Source organism: Mobula birostris, chromosome 7 (assembly GCF_030028105.1).
Source record: "Mobula birostris isolate sMobBir1 chromosome 7, sMobBir1.hap1, whole genome shotgun sequence".
NCBI lineage: Eukaryota > Metazoa > Chordata > Chondrichthyes > Myliobatiformes > Myliobatidae > Mobula > Mobula birostris.
Window position 1 is genome coordinate 51,817,681 of NC_092376.1, and position 20,788 is coordinate 51,838,468.

The following is a 20,788-nucleotide window of genomic DNA, read 5'->3' on the forward strand; positions in this document are numbered from 1 at the left end:
ACAATGTTTCTCGGACCACTGTGCACCCACAAACATATAACACACAGAGTACATAAACCAAAATATTACCGTAAATAAATTGGTATAATGTAGCTCAAAATGCATGCAGCACAGGAAAACGGTATAGTATCATCACACTGAACTAGGCAGTAATCGGCACGCTCACCAAGTGACAACACCTCGTTGGTGGCAGGGTATTCGTTCGTTTCACAGCCTGGGGGAAGAATCTGTTATGCAGACTGGCAGTACGGTTCTGATGCTCCTGTACCTCCCTCTTGACTGTAATGTGTGAAAGAGACTGTAGGATGGGTGGTGAGGATTCTGAACAATGTATACAATGCCTCCGGAGAATGTCATAAGTAGGAGGGAGAGAGACCCCAGTGATCCTCCTGATGGTTTCAACTATCCTCTGTTGGATCTTGCAGACTGATCCCTAACACGCAGTGATACAACCAGATAGGACCTTCTCAATGGTGCTCCTGTAGAAGTTTGTTAGAATGGGGCAGGGGAGGCCTCAGTCTCCTCAGAAACAGTAGACATTGCTGTGCCTTCTCGACTGCTTTGAGAACTTTGTGCTCTTCACTCTCTCTGTGGCAGAACTATTGATGTGCAATGGAGAGTGGTCGACCTGTGCCTTCCTGAAGTCCACAATCATCTCTTTTATCTTGTCCATGTTGAGACTCGAGTTGTTGTTCTCACACCATTTGACAAGCCTGTCTTCGTCCCCTCTGTATGCCTACTCATTGTCGCTGATGAAGCCAGCCTCTGTAGCATCATCAGTGAACTTGATGATGTGGTTCGAGCTGAATCTGGCAGTGCAGCCATGAATCAACAGCATGAACAGCGGTGGCTGAGCACACAACCCTGGGGGGTACCACTGCTCCACATGATGGAGCTTAAGATGTTGCTGCCAACCTGGACTGACTGGGGTCTTTCCATTTCGAAGTCCAAGCGTCAGTTACAGAGAGGGGTTTGAGTCCCAGTAAGGACAGTTTACCCACCATCCTCTGAGGGAGGATCACGTTAAACACCGAGCCGACGCTAATGAACAGCACCCTGGCGTATGAGGCATCAATTTCTAGGTGGGACAGGACAGGGTATCATCAATGCATCAATGCAAAAGGCAAGATCTATGTTGGAGTCCATCATCATGGTCATTCAGGGATTTGTCCCATGTCCAGAATCGTAATCAGGTTTATTATCACCGGCATGTGTCGTGAAATTTTGTTAACTTAGCAAAAGCAGTTCAATGCAATACATAACAGAGAAGAAGAAAAAAATAATAATAAATACATAAGTAAATCAATTTATAGTATACATATATTGAATAGATTAAAATCGTGCAAAAAACAGAAATAATTGTGTATTAAAAAGTGAAGTAGTATTCAAGGGTTCAATGTCCATTTAGGAATCGGATGGCAGAGAGGAAGAAGCTGTTCCTGAATCGCTGGGTGTGTGCCTTCAGGCTTCTGTATCTCCTACCTGATGGTAACAGTGAGAAAAGGGCATGCCCTGGGTGCTGAGGGCCCTTAATAATGTACGCTGCCTTTCTGAGACACCACTCCTTGAAGATGTCCTGGGTATGTTGTAGGCTAGTACCAAAATGGAGCCGATTAAATTTACAACCCTCTGCAGCTTCTTTCAGTCCTGTGCAGTAGCCCCCCTCCATACCAGACAGTGAATACTGTCATACCAGCAGCCTGTCTGAATGCTCTCCATGGTACATCTGTAGAAGTTTTTGAGTGTACTTGTTAACCAAAATCTCTTCAAACCCCTAATGAAGTATAGTCGCTGTCTTGCCTTCTTTATAATACATCAATATGTTGGGACCAGGTTAGGTCCTCAGAGATCTTGACACCCAGGAACTTGAAACTGCTCACTCTCTCCACTTCTGATCCCTTTTTGAGGATTGGTATGTGCTCCTTCATCTTACCCTTCCTGAAATCCACAATCAGCTCTTTCATCTTACTGATGTTGAGTGCCAGGTTGTTGCTGCGACACCACTCCACCAGTTGGCATATCTCACTCCTATACGCCCAGGTGACCTACACTCAAAATCAGAATCAGGTTTATTGTCATCGACATATGAGGTGAAATTTGTTGTTTTATTGCAGCAGTGCAGTGCAAGACACAAAAATTACTTTAAGGGTGTAGGCTGCAAGAACTTGCTATCTTTGCCTGGCTCTAGTCTGGTGGATGATACACTGGTAGAGTGATTGAAAGATGGCCTGGTGTGCAGGTTCAGGAGTTTGATGCCCTCAAGTCCTGACAGGACCATGGCCTTTCAAGGTTTTCACTGAAACATGCTCCACAGTCAGCCATTTCAGATTGTTGCTTCAGCTGGCCCTAGCTAGCAGTCTGAAGTTGACCCATCTGTGTCCATATCTTCTCAGCAGTCAGCTGGGACACATACATGCACTTAAAGAGTAAAAGGGCAGCCAGACTGTAGCCAGGGAGGAGATGCTGTGATATGGGGGCTAGAACATGAAACCTAGGTTTCAGGATGTGAAACGTGAACAGCTCAATGGCAATAAAGTTCGGACTCAAATGTGATGATTTTACACTTTAGTATTATTTAACATTTTAGTATTATTAACACAATGCTGAATACACCAACACACATCAAAGTTGCTGGTTGCTTGAATTTCCAGCATCTGCAGAATTCCTGTTATTTGCTGAATACACCATCATTTTTCAAATGCAACCTTATTTTGGCCAATTCATACCTTGTTGTTCTGCATTGGTCTGGCATCCGATGGCAATGCTGCATATTTGGACACTTCTCACCCAGAAGGGTTGGCACAACGCCAGCGCTGTAACTACTCTGGTCTCTTTTGAGTGACTTTGTCAGCAGCTAAATACTGGAGAAAGCACTCCCTGTTAGTTGTAGCATCATCTGTGGACCTTGGAAGGTAACTGTGCAGCCTGCAATCTGTTACAAAGCTGCCCAGTCATGCCTCCTGATGATGTCAGTAGATTTTCTGTAAATTGTGATGAAAGCAAGAAACTAGCTCATTGTGCTTCTAACTCAACTGAGATTGTTCCAGAAGAGTCACAGATGATATCTTAGATTTACAATTTATTAAGAAGGATATATGGCTGGCGCCAATCATAATCATTAGCTATGTGTCTGAATCTGGAAAGAAGCAGTGGACACTTTAATATCGATTGCACACAGATCTATCAACCAATTTTTCAGTAGTGTGATGCCTAGAACAATTTAGAAAATAACCCTTTTCACACTTTGAGTCTAGAAAAAATGGGTGCTAGACAATGCAGATTCTAGGTTGACCCTCTCAATTCAATAGTCTGGTGATCATCGCCATGTTTTGGAAAGTCGATTGATTGATTCATTCCTCTCAGGAATGAGTGAACAATAGCCAGAAATTCCATCCTGTTGTAATGAGCTTTTAGCATCCAGCTGGATGTGGAAATATTTGAAATTTTTATTGCCTTTATGCCAAAAGCAAAAATAAATTACTAAGTAAAATGCGTAAATGCACCATGATGTATGTTCAAGGAAAAAATATAACACAGCTGCCTACTAATATAAAAAGAACAAGTGGATCAATTGAATGGCTGTAATGTTTCCTGAATTTTAACAATGAATACAAATCAAAAATATTTCCCTGGCTATAAAGTGATTTGAGGTGTATGATATACAAGCAGAGGCCACTTTATTAGGTACATCTGTACATCTGCTTGCTAATGCAAGTATCAAATCAGCCAATCATGTGGCAGTATCTCAATGCATTAAAGTCTGAAGCAAGGTGTGGATTTTTTTAATTGTAATGAATAAATGATCTATCTAACGTTTGGAAGGTTCATGCAATAATTAAGCTATGATTGTACTTCTGCGCTTAATGCTCCTTTTCACCTACCATGGGAATTCTCTGGGGTCATTTTGGTAGCAGTTTACATTCCACCTCAGGCCAATGTCAAGCAGGCTTTAGATGATCTGAGAAATGGAATCAACATGTACGAAACAGTGCCTTCACCATTGTTTTGGTAGTTTTTAACCAGGCCAGTCTGAAAAAAAAACACGAAGTAACTACCATCAACAGATCACTTGCAATACCAGAGGAAACAACACACTGGACCATTGCTACACCACCATCAAAAATGCCTACCGTGCTATTCCATGCCCTCACTTCGGGAAGTCTGATCACCTGGCTGTACTTCTATTCCCTGAGTATAGGCAGAGACTGAAGTCTGCAGCACCAGCAGTGAGGACCAAGAAGGTATGGACAAGGGAAGCACAGGAGCGCCTACAGGACTGCTTTGAATCGGTGGACTGGACTATATTCAGGGATTCACCTTTGAAGCCTGGATGAGTATGCTGCAGTTGTTACCAACTTCATTAAAACCCGTCTGGATGAGTGTGTGCCCACAAAGACTTCCTGTACAATCCCAAACCAAAAGCCGTGGATGAACCAGGAGGTACGCCGTCTGCTGAATACTAGATCTGTGGCATTCAAGTCTGGCGACCTAGGCCTGTACCAGAAAACCAGGTATGATTTGCGGAAGGCTATTTCAAGGGCGAAGAGACAATTTCGAATGAGGTTGGAGGCGACGTCAGATGCATGGCAATGGTGGCAGGGACTTCAAGACATTACTTCCTACAAAGTGAAACCCAATAGCAAGAACAGCAGCGATGCTTCACTACCAGATGAACTCAACGCCTTCTATGCACGCTTTGAAAGGGAGAACATAACTACAGCTGTGAAGACCCCTGCTGCACCTGATGACCTTGTGATCTCCATCTCAGAGGCCGATATTAGGCTGTCTTTAAAGAGAGTGAACCCTCGCAAGGCAGAAGGTCCCGATGGAGTACCTGGTAAGGCTCTGTGCTAACCAACTAGTGAGACTATTCAAGGACATTTTCAACCTCTCACTGCTATGGGCAGAAGTTCCCACTTGCTTCAAAAAGGCAACAATTATACCAGTGCCTAAGAAGAATAATGTGGGCTGCCTTAATGACTATCGCCCGGTAGCACTGACCATCGACAGTGATGAAATGCTTTGAGAGGTTTGTCATGACTAGACTGAACTCCTTCCTCAGCAAGGACCTGGACCCATTGCAATTTGCCTATTGCCACATTAGGTCAATAGCAGACACAATCTCAATAGCTCTCCACACGGCTTTAGACCACCTGGACAACACAAACACCTACGTCAGGATGCCATTCATCGACTATAGCTCAGCATTTAATACCATCATTCCCACAATCCTGATTGAGAAGTTGCAGAACCTGGGCCTCTGTCCCTCCCTCTGCAATTGGATCCTTGGCTTCCTAACTGGAAGACCACAGTCTGCGGATTGGTGATAACATCTCCTCCTCGCTGACTATCAACATTGGCGCAACTCAGGGGTGTGTGCTTAGCCCATTGCTCTACTTTCTATATATCCTGCTGCTGTTAAGTTAATTTTATGTCACATGCCGGTGATAATAAACTTGTCAGAAATAGTGTGGAAACACTGTTTAGAAACACCTTCTCCATGGACGGCTTCCGGCTGACCGGAAGTGCACTGAGAGCGGTGAACATAAAGGAGTTGGGTGCTTACTGTTCTGGTTAACAACAGATGGTGCAATTCGGGTCATATTACGATCGAGGAACGTGATTGTAGACCGGATATTGAACTTTTTACTGTTGGACTTCGGCCACATTCCACCGAGATACAACACTGGGCGGCCATCGAACTTGCAGCTCCTCCCGTGGACGGTCAGACACTCTGAGCCAATAGACTGGTCCTGGACTTATTTCCATCTGGCATAGTTTGCATTTTGTTGTCTGATTGTTGGTGGTTTTCGTATTGCTATATTTACACTCTATTCTTGGTTGGTGCGGCTGTAACGAAACCCAATTTCCCTTGGGATTAATAAAGTATATCTATCTATCTATCTATCTAGTCCATTGGCTGTTTCTTATTCTCTCCTTGTTGTGGCTTTCTGTGCAGGGTTAGCTAGGTGTTGCTAGACTGGTAAGTTATTGCTGGAGATGTATGTTTTTGTTCATTGACTGCTGGTTCAGGTGGTGAACAACTGGTGACATAAGATCATTGCCTACCTACATGTCCTGCTGTCATGGAATGATTTGTGGAGCCATTGGGATTTATTTGTTTCAGATTCTGACTGCTTAGAATCATAATAAGTAGACAGACAATTCAGCTTGGTAATTGGTGTAGAACTATATTTGAGTTTATAGCCATTGACAGCACAAGTGCCAACTCACAGAAATAATTAAAACTAGCTTATATCAACTTGTTCAGTTTTAGTAGAACTGATCAATATCATTGCAGATTGGCTGCTTATTTTACATCTTGCCAAATTTTTGCCCATCACTTTCACTATGTAAGATGACATTTCACAGCAGTGCTGTACAACAGGATGATTGTCCAAGGAAATACTTTTTGGATGAAACATTAAATCTACGTCATGTTTTTTTCTGCTGAGTTGCCCATCATAGATTCCAAGACACCATTCAAACAAACAAAAAAATTCCCTTAGCCAATATTACCCAAGGGAGCTTTTCTGGTTAATTATTCAATGTTATAACATATTTTGCTAAACTCAACTACCATTAGGAAGTAACTCTTTGAATGTAAATATTGATGGATATCCACAAACATTTTATAGCCTTATTTTAATTTCACATTAACTGCAAGTAAGAAGATACACAGAAGCTATTTATATTGAACATGGCATATTTGCTTTGCTTATCAAGGTACATTAACCATATTTGCATTTGTCACTGGACTTAGATGATTTTGGGGAATAATATTCCCATTTTCTGCATCACTTTCTAGACTTGGAGTAGGCATTGACAGTCATGGCCTGCTACGGTGTCAACACCTCTCCATTCCATAGGACATAGAACATAGAACGTTACAGCACAGTATAGGCCCTTTGGCCCCCAGTGTTATGTTAACCTTTTAACTTACTCTAAGATCAATCTAACCCTTCCCTCCCACAAAGCCCTCCATTTATCTATTATCTATGTGCCTATCTAAGATTTCCTTAAATGCCCCTGAGGTATTTGCCTCTACCAGTACCCCTGGCAGGCGTTTCACACACCCACCATTCTCTCTGTAAAAAAAAACTTACCTCTGACATCCCCCCCTATACTTTCTTCCAATCTCCTTAAAATGATGACACCTCGTAATAGCCTGGGATAAAAAGCTATCCAATTGAATTATGTCTCTTAATATGTTGTACACCTGTATCAAGTCACTCTTCATCCTCCTTCATGCCAAAGAGAAAAGTCTTATCTAGCTCAAGGAATCATTATAGACATGCTCTCTAATTCAGGCAGCATCCAGGAAAATCTCCTCTGCACCCTCTCTAAAACTTCTAGAGATTCCCAGTAATATATTTCTTTCTGGTCATGCAATAATAGTAAGCTATGGGAATGGTACTGTAGAGTACTGAGCAGTGCAAGGTCTCACACGGTGTTACTTTTTTCATGCTACTGAGCTGCCTCCCTGCTGAATAATCTATTGACCTGTTTTTCCTAATCCATTATTTTTGGCTGTTGCTCCTTAGCCCTTCCTACTTCATTGCCAATGAATATAACAGCATTAGTCTGAATTTATATAGTGCCAGTAACATGGAAACTCTTTTCCAAGACGTTTTTGTTAACCAGATAAAGTTGGTGTTAAGTCATAGAAATAAAATATTGTGAATGGAGATGATCAGTCTGCTTTCAGATTTTAAGGATAGCCTTAAAGTTGGAATATGAGTTGGAAAGGCAGCGCTGAGGAAGGACATTTCAGTACTTGAGATAAATAGAAAGTTGCTTGAAGGCTTGACTCGTAATTGTAGGGTGAATGAACTGTTGGTGCCCAATTATTGTAAGAACCTAGTTTTCGGAGGGTTATCTGGCTGTAGGAGGATTCAGGAACAGGTGGAGTGAGTTAATGAAAAGATTTACGCAAGCGTGAGAAATTTGTTGAAGTGTTTTGAAATCAAAATTGAATGCAGAATGGAATTGCAATAATTTCTCCTGAAGTAAGGTATGCCATAAGTGTGGATGTACAGAGGGTCCACATAGAACACTGCCAGTTGATTCACCTCAGAATCTTCTCCTCTAGAATGCTAAATAGATAGGAATTCCCATTTGGAAATACATTAGTAGGACAACTGAAGCCTAGGGAGATAAAAACAAATCAGCGTTGCTATTATCATAAAACCTGAGCATTGAAGAAAAATAGCGGGAGAGTATTGATGATCTCAGCTGGATTAGTTAATCTGAATAGCACTGCTGCAGGTCAAAATTATTATTGCATTCCCAAACTTTTTTCTTAGACTCGTCTGGTCTTTTCTAGACCACCCATCAGCTCTTCAGAATAGCTCACATGCATTTCACATTACCTGTGCTAAACTTTTCACCGGTTGTTATGATTTTGGGATGGCCTCAATAACCAAAAGTAACCATTTTCAAAATTAATTGTCACCCAGGATTTTTGTCCTTTATGTCGTCATATCGTTTTGGCTGGGAAACACTGATAATTTCTAAATAGAGGTAGTCTGATCAGTCACTTAGAATTAAGTAAAAGGCTATTGAATGTAAAGCTGCAAAATTAAATGCAAATTTCACTGCACAGTACAAGAGATAATTGAAATATATTCTAACTATAATTTGGATTGTAAAACTTGAATCCCCACAGCCAGTAACTATATTTGAGTCATCATCACTGGATTATTTGTATGCCTTGCACAATTTTTCAAGAGGGAATGCAATTGACCTGCTCTTGAATCTTTGGCAATGTTTTGCAAATGCCATCTGTGGAGGCATGTGAGAGCCGTCCAGCAAAACGAGCTGGCTGATTATCATCCTTCCCATTGAGCGAATCTATTCATTACCTCCCAGACAGGCAAGCAGCCATTACAAATGAGAAGAATTAAAAGCGGGAAACCCAAGTCTGATGTGATATTGTGCTATGAACATCTGTACTGAATTATTTTTAGTATATGGGCTGGACGTCCTGCTTACTTCAGGAAAGTGAAGCATCTCTCACAGCCTATCCATTCCAGGTGTAGTGATCGTTGCAGGACCACTGTTTGGGTTGCTATGTAGGAGGTTACTTGCATAGCGCCTCACCTACACTACTGTGCCCATAACAACGCTTTCACGTGGAATCCCTGTTCTTACTGAGTTTGCTATGTCGTGGCACAACCGAGTGTCCAGCAGCATAACTGGGCGAGCAGGCTGGGCTCATCAGCCTTGGAGAAGGACAATTCTGATTCCAAACCCAGGTAAGTGGGACTCATTAGCCTTGCCAGGCACGCTGTCTAGGAAAAGGAAAACCCCGATACTCAACCTACAGCCTTGTGGTCGCTGCAGTCATTGCAGCTAGCTGTGTCATTGTGGATCGTTGCCCGGCCTAAAGAGTGGAGTTGGTCTGTGTGCATTGATCCTCACCATAAACCTGCGCAGCCCATGCCAGAAGGAAAAGTCCTACTGCGATAGATTTTACTCCCTCCTGATCTTCGCAAGTAAAGAACCAGCCATCATCATCATAGTAAAGAGGGAATTGTTGAATAGGAGACACAGTGGGGGATATTTAATGGGATGAGACTCAAACCAAGGGTTTAAACTGTATAAAATATGGGAGTGTTGGCATGTTGGAGGCTGCCTACATTTAGCATAAGCCCATGAGCAAAACTGTCACAAAGAAGTGGTTGCTCATTTGAGATAATTAGTCAAGTTGAATTATATTTCAAATCACCTTCAAATTTTACTAACTCAATGGCATCCTGAAACTTGTTAGTAATTGTAGTGATGGAGAACAGTAGGAAGTGAGGGACCGAATTAAACTTGCGGACAGTGAAAGGTCAGTATGCATTACTGACACACCTGTTATGTGTTGGACTTTAATTGAGAGTTTGTGTAGTTTGGAGCTTTTCTGAACCATGAGAGGTTGAGGGGAGCAGTGGCATCCTCAGGTTAGATAGTATGTCTAACAGCACAGATACACTGTAAAACCCAGTGCCAGCCGTATAACCAGCTTCAGTACCGCCAACGCTGGTCTCATCATCTGGCTCACAACCAGCTGCAGTGACAGCCTCTGGACCAGTTCCCACAGCAGTTCTGGCCCCATTCCTGGCATCCATTATTAAAGACATTCATCATCCAGTCCTTGCCTCTTCTCATTGCTACTGTCAGGGATGAGATACCGGAATCTGAAGACACACACTCAATATTGTAGGAACAACTTCTTCCCCTCTGCCATCAGGTTTCTGAATGGATCATGACCCATGAACACTACCTCTCTTTTTGCACTATTTATTTATTTTATATAAATGTTTATTATTTATTTATTACTTATGTATGTTTTTTATTGTAATTTATATGATTTTTTTGTATTGCATTTCACTTCTGTCCTAAAGCAACAAATTTCACAACATATGTCTGTGATAATAAACCTGATTCTGATTCTGAAGAAGCCAATCCAGCACCCCCCCTGCCCCCAGCTATGCCACCAGTCAAGCATCAGAACTCCCAGCAGCAGCAGTCCCTCAACCACTTCAGTAACAAGACACGCACCATCAGCCTCAGCACCAGCTCCTGCCACTGTTTGTAAGGAGTCCGTGTCTCCCTGTAACTACATGGGTTTCCTCTGGCTGCTGCAGTTTCTTGTTGCTGAGCAATTTGTCAAGGAGAGGGACATTCTGCTTACCAACATTCTTGCTTGTGCAACAGATGGGGCACCATTAACGACGGGGCACCACTGTGGGGTTATTACCTCCTTGAAAAAAGCTGTACCTAACATATTTAGCATTCACTGTTTAACATCACAGACAACACCTTGTCACAAAAAAAGCCAAGTGGTCAGCTGCACAAATCAGTAAATACTGTTATCACAGAGACAAATAAAATCAAGTCCCATGTTCTCAATTCTTGACTATTTCGAGAACTTTGTATTGAGAATGATGAACAGCATGAACACTTCCAGTTGCATACAGAGGTCAGGTGGCTCTCAAAGGGGAGCTGCCTGAGACGCTTTTATGAGCTTTTTGAAACTGTTAAAATTCTTTGAAGACTTGAATGCTTCATTTGGTAATCAACTCAAGCATATTAGGCATGACATTGCTTATTTCTCAGAATTATTCACAAAGTTTAATAAAAAAAGTCTTCAGTTGCAAGGAAATTATATGAATCTTATCAAAGTCTAATTAGTTATCTCCACATTCCTGTTCAACTTAACCCTATTTAAGTGCAACATTACCATAACAACCTTTTCCAATTTTCAAGCCTCTGAGTTGGAAGAGAAAAAAAGAATACTAGATGATGACCTTTAAGTACACTGTGCCCTCCTGGGTGAGCTGCAAAAAGACACGCCAGAGAGATTTCAGACTCTTCTCTTGATCCAAATTCCAGATTTGGTAATAAAGCCACTCCTGAACACCTGAAATGAGGAATCAACAGGAAGGATGGAGGAAGAACTGATCTCGCTACAAGATTACTTTGAGCTGAAGCCAATGTTCAAAAAATCAGATCAAGACTTTTGTCTACGGAAAGATATCTCTGAATGCTACCCTGCACAGTGAAAAAAAAGTCAAGATGTTTCGTAATTGCCTTTTCAACATCATATTTGGTAGAACGCAGTTTCAGTGCGGTCACCCAACTTCTTTCAAAGCAATGAAGTAGACTGCAAATTGATGGGGATCTGAGACTTCTTCTGGGTGACCTTGAGCCTGATGTTGAGAAGCTGATATCAATGGACCAAGCCCATCCATCTCAATGAAAAGTGAAAAAAATTGAAGTAGTGAATACTTGGACTCCTAATATACACTCCAAAATAACTGATGGAAATTGATTTTACTGTAATTAAACAATGACTAATGTTTGTAATTGTTTGTCATTGCTTTGAATTTGCTGTTCCTATTGTCTTTCACTGTGCATTGTCAATCAAAATACTTTATAGCTTTTATGCAATGGCTGGAAAGAGAAAGGGGGATCATGGGGGAATGTGGTCTGGGAGCCAAAGAGGGCGGTACCCAAAAATGTTTGAGAACTATTTACTTATGTGATAGCAGGCTTTCACGGGCTACATGGAACTCACATGCTGAATAAGATAGTTTAACTCAGGATCTCATCATAATGATGCACCTATAACATAAATGCATTGATTCTTGAGGTGCAGCACAGTAGGGCAGAGTTAGCGCATTGCACCAGCTATAAGATCGTGGTTTGATTTCTGCCGCTGTGTGTAAGGATTTTGTTCATTTCCCCCATGATCTCATGGGTTTCTTCCAGGTTCTCAAGTTTCCTCCCACATTCCAAAGATGAAAAGTTAATGTTAGTAAGTTGTGGGCATGCTATGATGGCATTAGAAATGTGGCCACACTTGTGGGCTGCCCAGCACAATCCTCACTGATTTGATTTGATGTAAATAATGTGTTTCACTCTATGTTTCGATGTACACATGACAAATAAAGAAAATCTTTAATTTTTAGCTGGACTCTCCCTTTGGCTCAATATACACTATTTGAGTGCAGCTGAGGAGAACCTGAGGGCAGCTGTATCTTCTCATATGGGTCTTCCACTGCAGTTCCAGCCATCATCATCTGCTCTTGTTCTGTCATCGGGTAAAACCTCAGCTATTCACCAACAGAATTAAATCTGAGCTTCCAATCTGGGGCAGTGGATGCAGGAGGACTGTAATAATGCAGTCAAAGAAATCATTGCCTCAGGTGTCCAGTGATCATAGAAGATCTCAGATAGTGATAGCACATAAGCATTGGCATGCAGGGTAAGAATTGTGCAACAAATCACTTGGCTTAGTTAGATTTATTGTTATTTTCACATTTACTGAGATACGCTGAAAAGCTTGCCTTGCATACTGTTCATATAGTTCAAATCACCACAGTGCATTGATCTGGAACAATTTATTTTTTATTTATAGGTACAGCGTGAAACAGGCCCTTCTCACCCAATGAGCTGCATGATCCAGCAATCCACCTATTTAACACTAGCCTAATCACAGGACAGTTTATAGTAACCAATCCCTATGTTTTTGGAGTGTGGGAGGAAACCTGAGCACCTGGAGGAAACACATACGCTCATGGGAAGGACATAACTTCTTACAGATGGCGTCAGAATTGCACTCCAAACTTCTGACGCCCCAAGCTGTGATAATATTGTGGTATCCACTACGCTATCCCGGTGCCCTAACAAGGTAAAACAACAACTATGCAAAATAAAGACTAACAGCTACAGAGAAAGGGCAGTGCAGGTAAACCATAAGGTGCAAATTATTTGTGATATCAAAAGTCCACCTTGTTGTATGAAGGAACCATTTAATAGTCTTCTAACAGCTGGGTATCAGCTGTCCTTGAGCCTGGTGGTACCTACTTTCAGGCTTTTGTATCTTCTGCCTGAAGGAAGAGGGGAGAAAAGAGAAAGGCCAGGGCGTATGGGGTCTCTGATGATTCTCGCTGCTTTACTGAGACAGGGTCCGTAGAGGGGAGGCTGATTTCTATGATGTCTGTGCTGTGTCCACAACTTTGCAGTTTCTTGTCATCACATGCAGGGCAGACGCCATACCAAGGTATTATGCACTTAATGTCAGAATCAGGTTTATTATCACTAATATTAAAGTTGAGATGGAAAATAAATCAGCCATGATAAAATGACAGAACTGACTCAATGGGCTGAATGGCCTAACTCTGTTTCAGGACAAAACGTCAACTGTACTTTTTTTCTATAGATGCTGTCTGGCCTGCTGAGTTCCTTCAGCATTTTGTGTGTGCTACTCAGATTTCTAGCATCTGCAGATATTCTCTTGTTTGTGATTTGGAAATGCTTTCTGTACGAGTTACATCTGCTTAAAAATTGCGTCATTTAGTTCTGCAAAATTTCAAAGAACAAATTTCATTCAGTAATTTCTTCAGAATGTGAAATACGTACATATGGCTTATTTATATACCTATTTATTCAAAATAACGTGCTAATAGCAGTCTAAAGTAAATGCGCAAAATGGCCTCTATGCTGTAACAATTCTACATAGCAAACAAAGCTGAATTAGCAGTGACTAGCTTGTTGCCAATTGCTGTAAGAACATCAATCACATCGCTGTCCTTGATGTACAATCGTTTCCTACATCTATCTGCAATACCCCTCTTTTGGCATTTTTATGGGTGCCACAGAGTAGAGAAAGAATTGTCAAATCCTATTTATGTACATAATTCCTGGACTGATACCTTTTGTTATTTCATCCCATTTATGTTTGCCCTCTTTCAGCCCTGACTGTAGAACTTCTGGTAAGATGGAGACATATTCAAATCCATTGACTCCCATGGGGCCAACCAAAGGTATTATTATCTTCTATAAATATACTTGTTGCAACTGCAAGACCCTGCTGGACATTAAGAATTCAAAGAACTTTAGGTCTACTCCATCAGCGAGCTGTTCGTTGGTGGAGAAACTGAAGGAGCTGGACCTGGCGCGGGTCGTGCTGCTGCCCGCATCAAAGAGGCATCAGAGGAGTCAGTGCACGAAGGCAGTGTGCAGTCTAACAGTGAGTGATCATCTTAGTTGCTTTTCTTGTGATCATGTGACTCTGTTGAATAACGTTAATGTGGGATTTGGCAAGTCCGTTTCTTTGATTTATTGGCGGGCAGCAGGGCAGCTGTGTGGCATTGGTTGTATCAAGGACTAGGCCTCAAGCCGCAGTGTCATCTATTTGCAGTCACCGAGGAGAGAGGTGTTGGAGTTGGTGCGCCTCCTGGAGCCAACGTGGCATGGTATTCAAGCTCGAGTTGATGCTGTGCCCAGTGTCATATTTTTGAACTGGTGCTTTGAATCGGTGGACTGGACTGTAACCAGGGATTCATCTTTGAACCTGGATGAATATGCTGCAGTTGTTACTGACTTCATTAAACCCTGTGTGGATGAGTGTGTGCCTACAAAGACTTACCATACATTCCTAAACCAAAAGGCGTGAATGAACCAGGAGGTACATCATCTGCTGAAGGCTAGATCTGTGGCATTCAAGTCTGGCAACCCAGGCCTGTACCAGAAAACCAGGTATGATTTGTGGAGGGCTATTTCAAGGGCGAAGGGACAATTTTGAATGAGGTTGGAGTTGATATCAGATGCACAGCAACTCAGGCAGGGCCTGCAAGACATTACTTCCTACAAAGCGAAACCCAATAGCATGAATGGCAGTGATGCTTCACTACCAGATGAACTCAACGCCTTCTATGCACGCTTTGAAAGATCCCTGCTGCACATGATGACCTTGTGATCTCTGTCTCAGAGGGTGATGTTAGACTGTCTTTAAAGAGAGTGAACCCTCGCAAGGCAGTAGGTCCCGATGGAGTACCTGGTAAGGATCTGAAAACCTGTGCCAACCAACTAGCAGGAGTATTCAAGGACATTTTCAACCTTTCACTGCTACGGGCAGAAGTTCCCACTTGCTTCAAAAAGGCAACAATTATACCAGTGCCAAATAAGAGTAATGTGGGCTGCCTTAATAACTATCTCCCGGTAGCACTCACGGCAACAGTGATGAAATGCTTTGAGAGGTTGGTCATGACTAGACTGAACTCCTGCCTCAGCGAGGACCTGGACCCATTGCAATTTGCCTATCGTCACAATAGGTCAACGGCAGACGCAATCTCCATGGCTGTTCACACGGCTTTAGAACACCTAGACAACACAAACACCTACGTCAGGATGTGGTTTATTGACTATAGCTCAGCATTTAATACCATCATTCCCACAATCCTAATTGAGAAGTTACAGGACCTGGGACTCTGTACCTCTCTCTGTAATTGGATCCTTGACTTTCTAACTGGAAGACTACAGTCTGTGTGGATTGGTGATAACAGATCCTCTTCGCTGATGATTAATACTGGCGCACCTCAGGGGTTTGTGTTTAGCCCACTGCTCTACTCTCTATATACACATGACTTTGTGGCTAGGCATAGCTCAAATACTGTCTACAAATTTGCTGATGATACAACCATTGCCGGTTGAATCTCAGGTGGTGACGAGAGTGTGTACAGGAGTGAGATGTGCCAACTAGTGGAGTGGTGCCGCAGCAACAGCCTGGCACTCAACATCAGTAAGACAAAAGAGCTGATTGTGGACTTCAGGAAGAGTAAGACAAAGGAACACATACCAATCCTCATAGAGGGATCAGAAGTGGAGAGAGTGAGCAGCTTCAAGTTCCTGGGTGTCAAGATCTCTGAGGATCTAACCTGGTCCCAACGTATTGATGTAGTCATATAGAAGGCAAGATAGCGGTTATATATCATTAGGAGTTTGAAGAGATTTGGCATGTCAACAAATACACTCAAAAACTTCAATAGTTGTACCATAGAGAGCATTCTGACAGGCTGCATCACTGTCTGGTATGGAGGGGCTACTGCACAGGTCTGAAAGAAGCTGCAGAGGGTTGTAAATCTAGTCAGCTCCATCTTGGGCACTAGCCTACAAAGTACCCAGGACATCTTTAGAAAGAGAATGGTGTCTCTGAAAGGCAGCGTCCATTATTAAAGAACTCCAGCACGCAGGACATGTCCTTTTCTCACTGGTACCATCAAGCAGGAGATACAGAAGCCTGAAGACACACACTCAGAGATTCAGGAACAGCTTCTTCCTCTCTGCCATTCGATTCCTAAATGGATATCGAAGCTTTGGACACTACCTCACTTTTTATTGATATGCAGTATTTCTGTTTTTGCATTTTTTTAAATAATCTATTCAATATATGTAATTGATTTACTTGTTTATTTATTATTATGTTTTATTTTATTGATGACTATTATTTTTTTCCTGTCTCTGCTAGATTATGTATTGCATTGAACTGCTGCTGCTAACAAATTACACGTCACATGCTAGTGATAATAAACCTGATTCTGAATCTCCTATTGTGTTCGATTGCAGATTGCTGCAACATTCATGGATGCAGAGTCTTGGACTGTATATTTTTTAATGTGACTGTATTTTACTGATATCTTATTTGTGCTTGCTATCTTATATCCGTTATAAGTGCCTTGTGCTGTGTGTGACTGTTGGTACAGTGTTTTGCACCTTGCCCCAGAGTAACACTGTTTTGTTGGGCTGTATTCATGGGTATTCATGTATGATTGAATGACAATTACACTTGAACTTGAAATTGAAATTGAACATACAGGCTAATGTTGCCTGCAGTGGGAGCACAGAGCGAGCAACATTAACAGCCCAATATACTCTCCACTTGATTATATTTGAAACTGAAATGAGTAAAATTAAAAAATCCAGTTTGTTAAATGGGCTAATAAATTGCTATTACCTGTGTATCACTAATTCCAATAACTAAATTCACCCTAGTTTTCACTTCAAGGCTTGTTTGGGCCTTTTTCTGAAATTCTAGGTATTTTTGATTTTGCATTGCTGTTACTCAGTTTTGGCCATCACAGGACTACAATGCAATCTGTCACAACTCATTCTTCTCTTGTAATCAAAAATCATTGCTCTTCAAGGTATTAATAGATTTTTTTTATTTTCAATCTTCCCTTTGAGTAACTTATCACATCAGGTCCCAGGAATCTGACTGTGACAGGTAATTTCCATCACAATCAGGTGCCAGGCAAATAACCTCTACCTTAATGTCAACAAGACAAAGGAGATGGTTATCAGCTTCAGGAGAACTCACACCACTCACAAACCCCTTTATATGAATGGCATAACAGAGAAAACTGTGAGCAGTTTCAGACTCCTGAAATATCACACATAACCTTTCATGGTCCCAGAAGATATCCTACACTGTCAAGAAAGCTCACCAATGCCTCTACTTTCTGAGGAGGCTGAAGAGAGCTGGACTTTGCACATCCATGCTTGTGTCATTCTACAGCTGCTCAGTAGAAAGTATTCCGACCAGCTGCATCACTGATTGGTACAGAAACTGCACTGTGGTAGACAGGAAGTCTCTAGAACAGGTAGTCAAATCTGCCCTAGGCATCACTGGCACCAATTGCCCACCATCAAAGGCATATATACAGAAAGGTCCTGGGAAAGGGACAGTAACATCATGAAGGATCCCACACACCCTGCTCATGGACTGTCATCATCCATCATCGAAGAGGCTATGTAGCATCCACGCCTGGACCACCAGACTCAAAATAGTTACTTTGCCCAGGCATTCAGGCTGATCGGCACCTCCACCCACTAACTCCACCACTACTTTATTATTTTCCCATCAGTCAACTTAGCCTGGCATCACTTTATTGGTGTACAATCAATCTATTTTATATATATAAGCTATCTTATGTATTTATACAGTACTGTGCAAAAGTCATAGGCACGTATTGTAGGTATAGCTGGGGTGCCTTTTGCAAGGTACTGTATTTGTCAATGTGGAGTTGGCAGTGAGTTTGTAACTCTGGTGGGAACAAAGAATGTTGGGAATGGCAAGGATGGAGTGCAACGTAGGGGTGTGGGACAGGTGGCAAAAAAGGAGTGCCAGGGATGGGAGGGTGGTACGGTGCAGACAAACTCCACTCTGAGATACCATACATGGTCATTTGATTCCAAAAGGCGGTTTATTGATTATTACAATATCTCCCTGGTGCTTCCCGTTCCCTCCCCTCTCCCTTCTCCTTTTCCCAACCATGATTACCCTCTCCTTGACCCCTTCCCACTTTCAGTCCATAATTGAGACCTATATCAGAATCGGGTTTGTCATATGTCATGAAATTTGTACAGTGGAATATATAAAATTACTATAGTACTGTGCAGAAGTCTTGGGCACCCTAGCTATGTACTGCATATGTCCCTCAGTCTTTTGCTCGGTACAGTCTTTATTGCGTGTGTGTTTTTTTTTAAATTATTGGTGTGGTCCTTATCCATTGTGATTTTTGAAGTGCTGGATTGGATCTGGAGTAACAATTATTTCATTCTCCTTACACTTGTGTACAGGAAATGACATTAAACAATCTTGAATTGCTGCCATTATTTTTTGCCATTTATCTCCTCTTTATATACCACTTAAAACTGTTGACATTTTGTGCTGTTGCTTATCTTGTTTGGATCTCAACTTCATTTATGTTGATTCTTCCACCTTTTACTCCAGGCCTCTATTACCACAAGTTCTAAATAACTGGATTGCTAAACATCTCTGTTTTACTGCTTCAGCAATCAGCTAATCAATAGAGACAGTGAGTGATACTTAATGTTGGACCTCCTTCTGAATGCCAGTGTTTGTGAGTGATATTTAATGATGGACCGTCAGTGTTCACCCAGTCACTTCCTGGATGTGCTCACATTTGCCTGTGGTTAGCTGATTCACTTTAAGGTGCTAAGCCTGCCTCTAAGATTCAATTCAAATCAACAGTGACCAGTTGCCACAAATCGTTTGTGCTTCATTAGCTGCCTCTTGCTTGAGGTAGTTTGGAATACTCTTGCCAGCTCCCTCCCCAGATTGACAGGGCACATTGATTTTCTGTAGCTCTTTTGCTGGGTATATATTGCAGTTGGAGACAAGCTTGCATCTCATGAATTTGGGCATCTTACTTAGCGAAGCCACACTAGCAATAAGCTGCCCTCCATTAGATGCACCTTAAACTGGTAATGAGCGCTCTGCAGAAATGTACTCAGTGGGAAGATGTCGCTTACTAGTGACAAAGCGTAATCTATTTATACGCTTATGCTGAGATAGATGACATATATTAAGATCGTAAAATAGATCAAAGTTCAAAGTAAATTTATTATCAAAGTACATATATGTCACTACAGCAAACTTGGGCAGAATACATTTCTTGAAGGCTTCATAAGTGCACCATTCTAAGCTTCATGCAGGGAACAAATTACAAGGAAGGCAGAGAAAATGATCCAAGGAGATCTCTAGGCTTCCTTATTCCTAGCAATTGACTCTTGAACCATCAATGTAGAGAAGCATTAGGAGTGATATTGAGAACTTACAGGTCTATGCTTTGAGATCACACAGAAGCTCTGGGCAAGTAGTGAGATACCTTAGCAAATCACAAACCACAGATCTACCCATGCCATCGGGTACTTACCCCTGAAATGGCTGAATCACTGGCCTTGTCAGCCACCTCAGAATGTGAGTAGAATAGGTGTCATTCTCAATCCTATGTCTAAGTGCTACAGGATTCATTATTCTCACCTGAGAGAGCATAAAAAAGGCTTTGACCTAAAGTTGGGATTTCTCATGGTGCAGAATCCTCTGGGCTATATACATGTTCACCTTAGTTCTTACTCAGGATTTTAGAATGAAGCATGTGGGCAATGGACAGCATTGGAAGAAACATGACCAAGTATTACCAGGTCACTCAGGACTATCAGTTATCCAACCAACAATCCTTGAACTACAGAACACAGAACAGCCGAAGCCTTCACATTCAGATTCAGGTTCAGCAGACAAGATAACAAGTTGTACATTAAGTGCAGATGTTGTCATTTTTTGGTCAGTATATTACTGTCTGAAAGCACTAGCCATTAACAATGCTCTGTGATTATGATGAGTTCCTGTTTGATGTAGCTGCCCAGCTCCCCTCATGCTGGATTCCTATATGAACAAGTGCAAGTGTTCTTCTCAATTTTACTAACACTACACCCTATATCTTAAACTTCAGACCTTTCATGGTATTGGCAGAAATGCACAAATATCATGTCACATAAATGATATAAGGATCTCTGGAATTTTCTGCCCTACTGGGTGGTGTGAGCTTGATCATTAGAAGTATTTAAAGTAAAAGTGGATCCATTTTTACAGATTGAGGAGTGGAAGGTGCGGAGAAACGGTGCAGAAGAGGCATGGAATCCTGATCATATT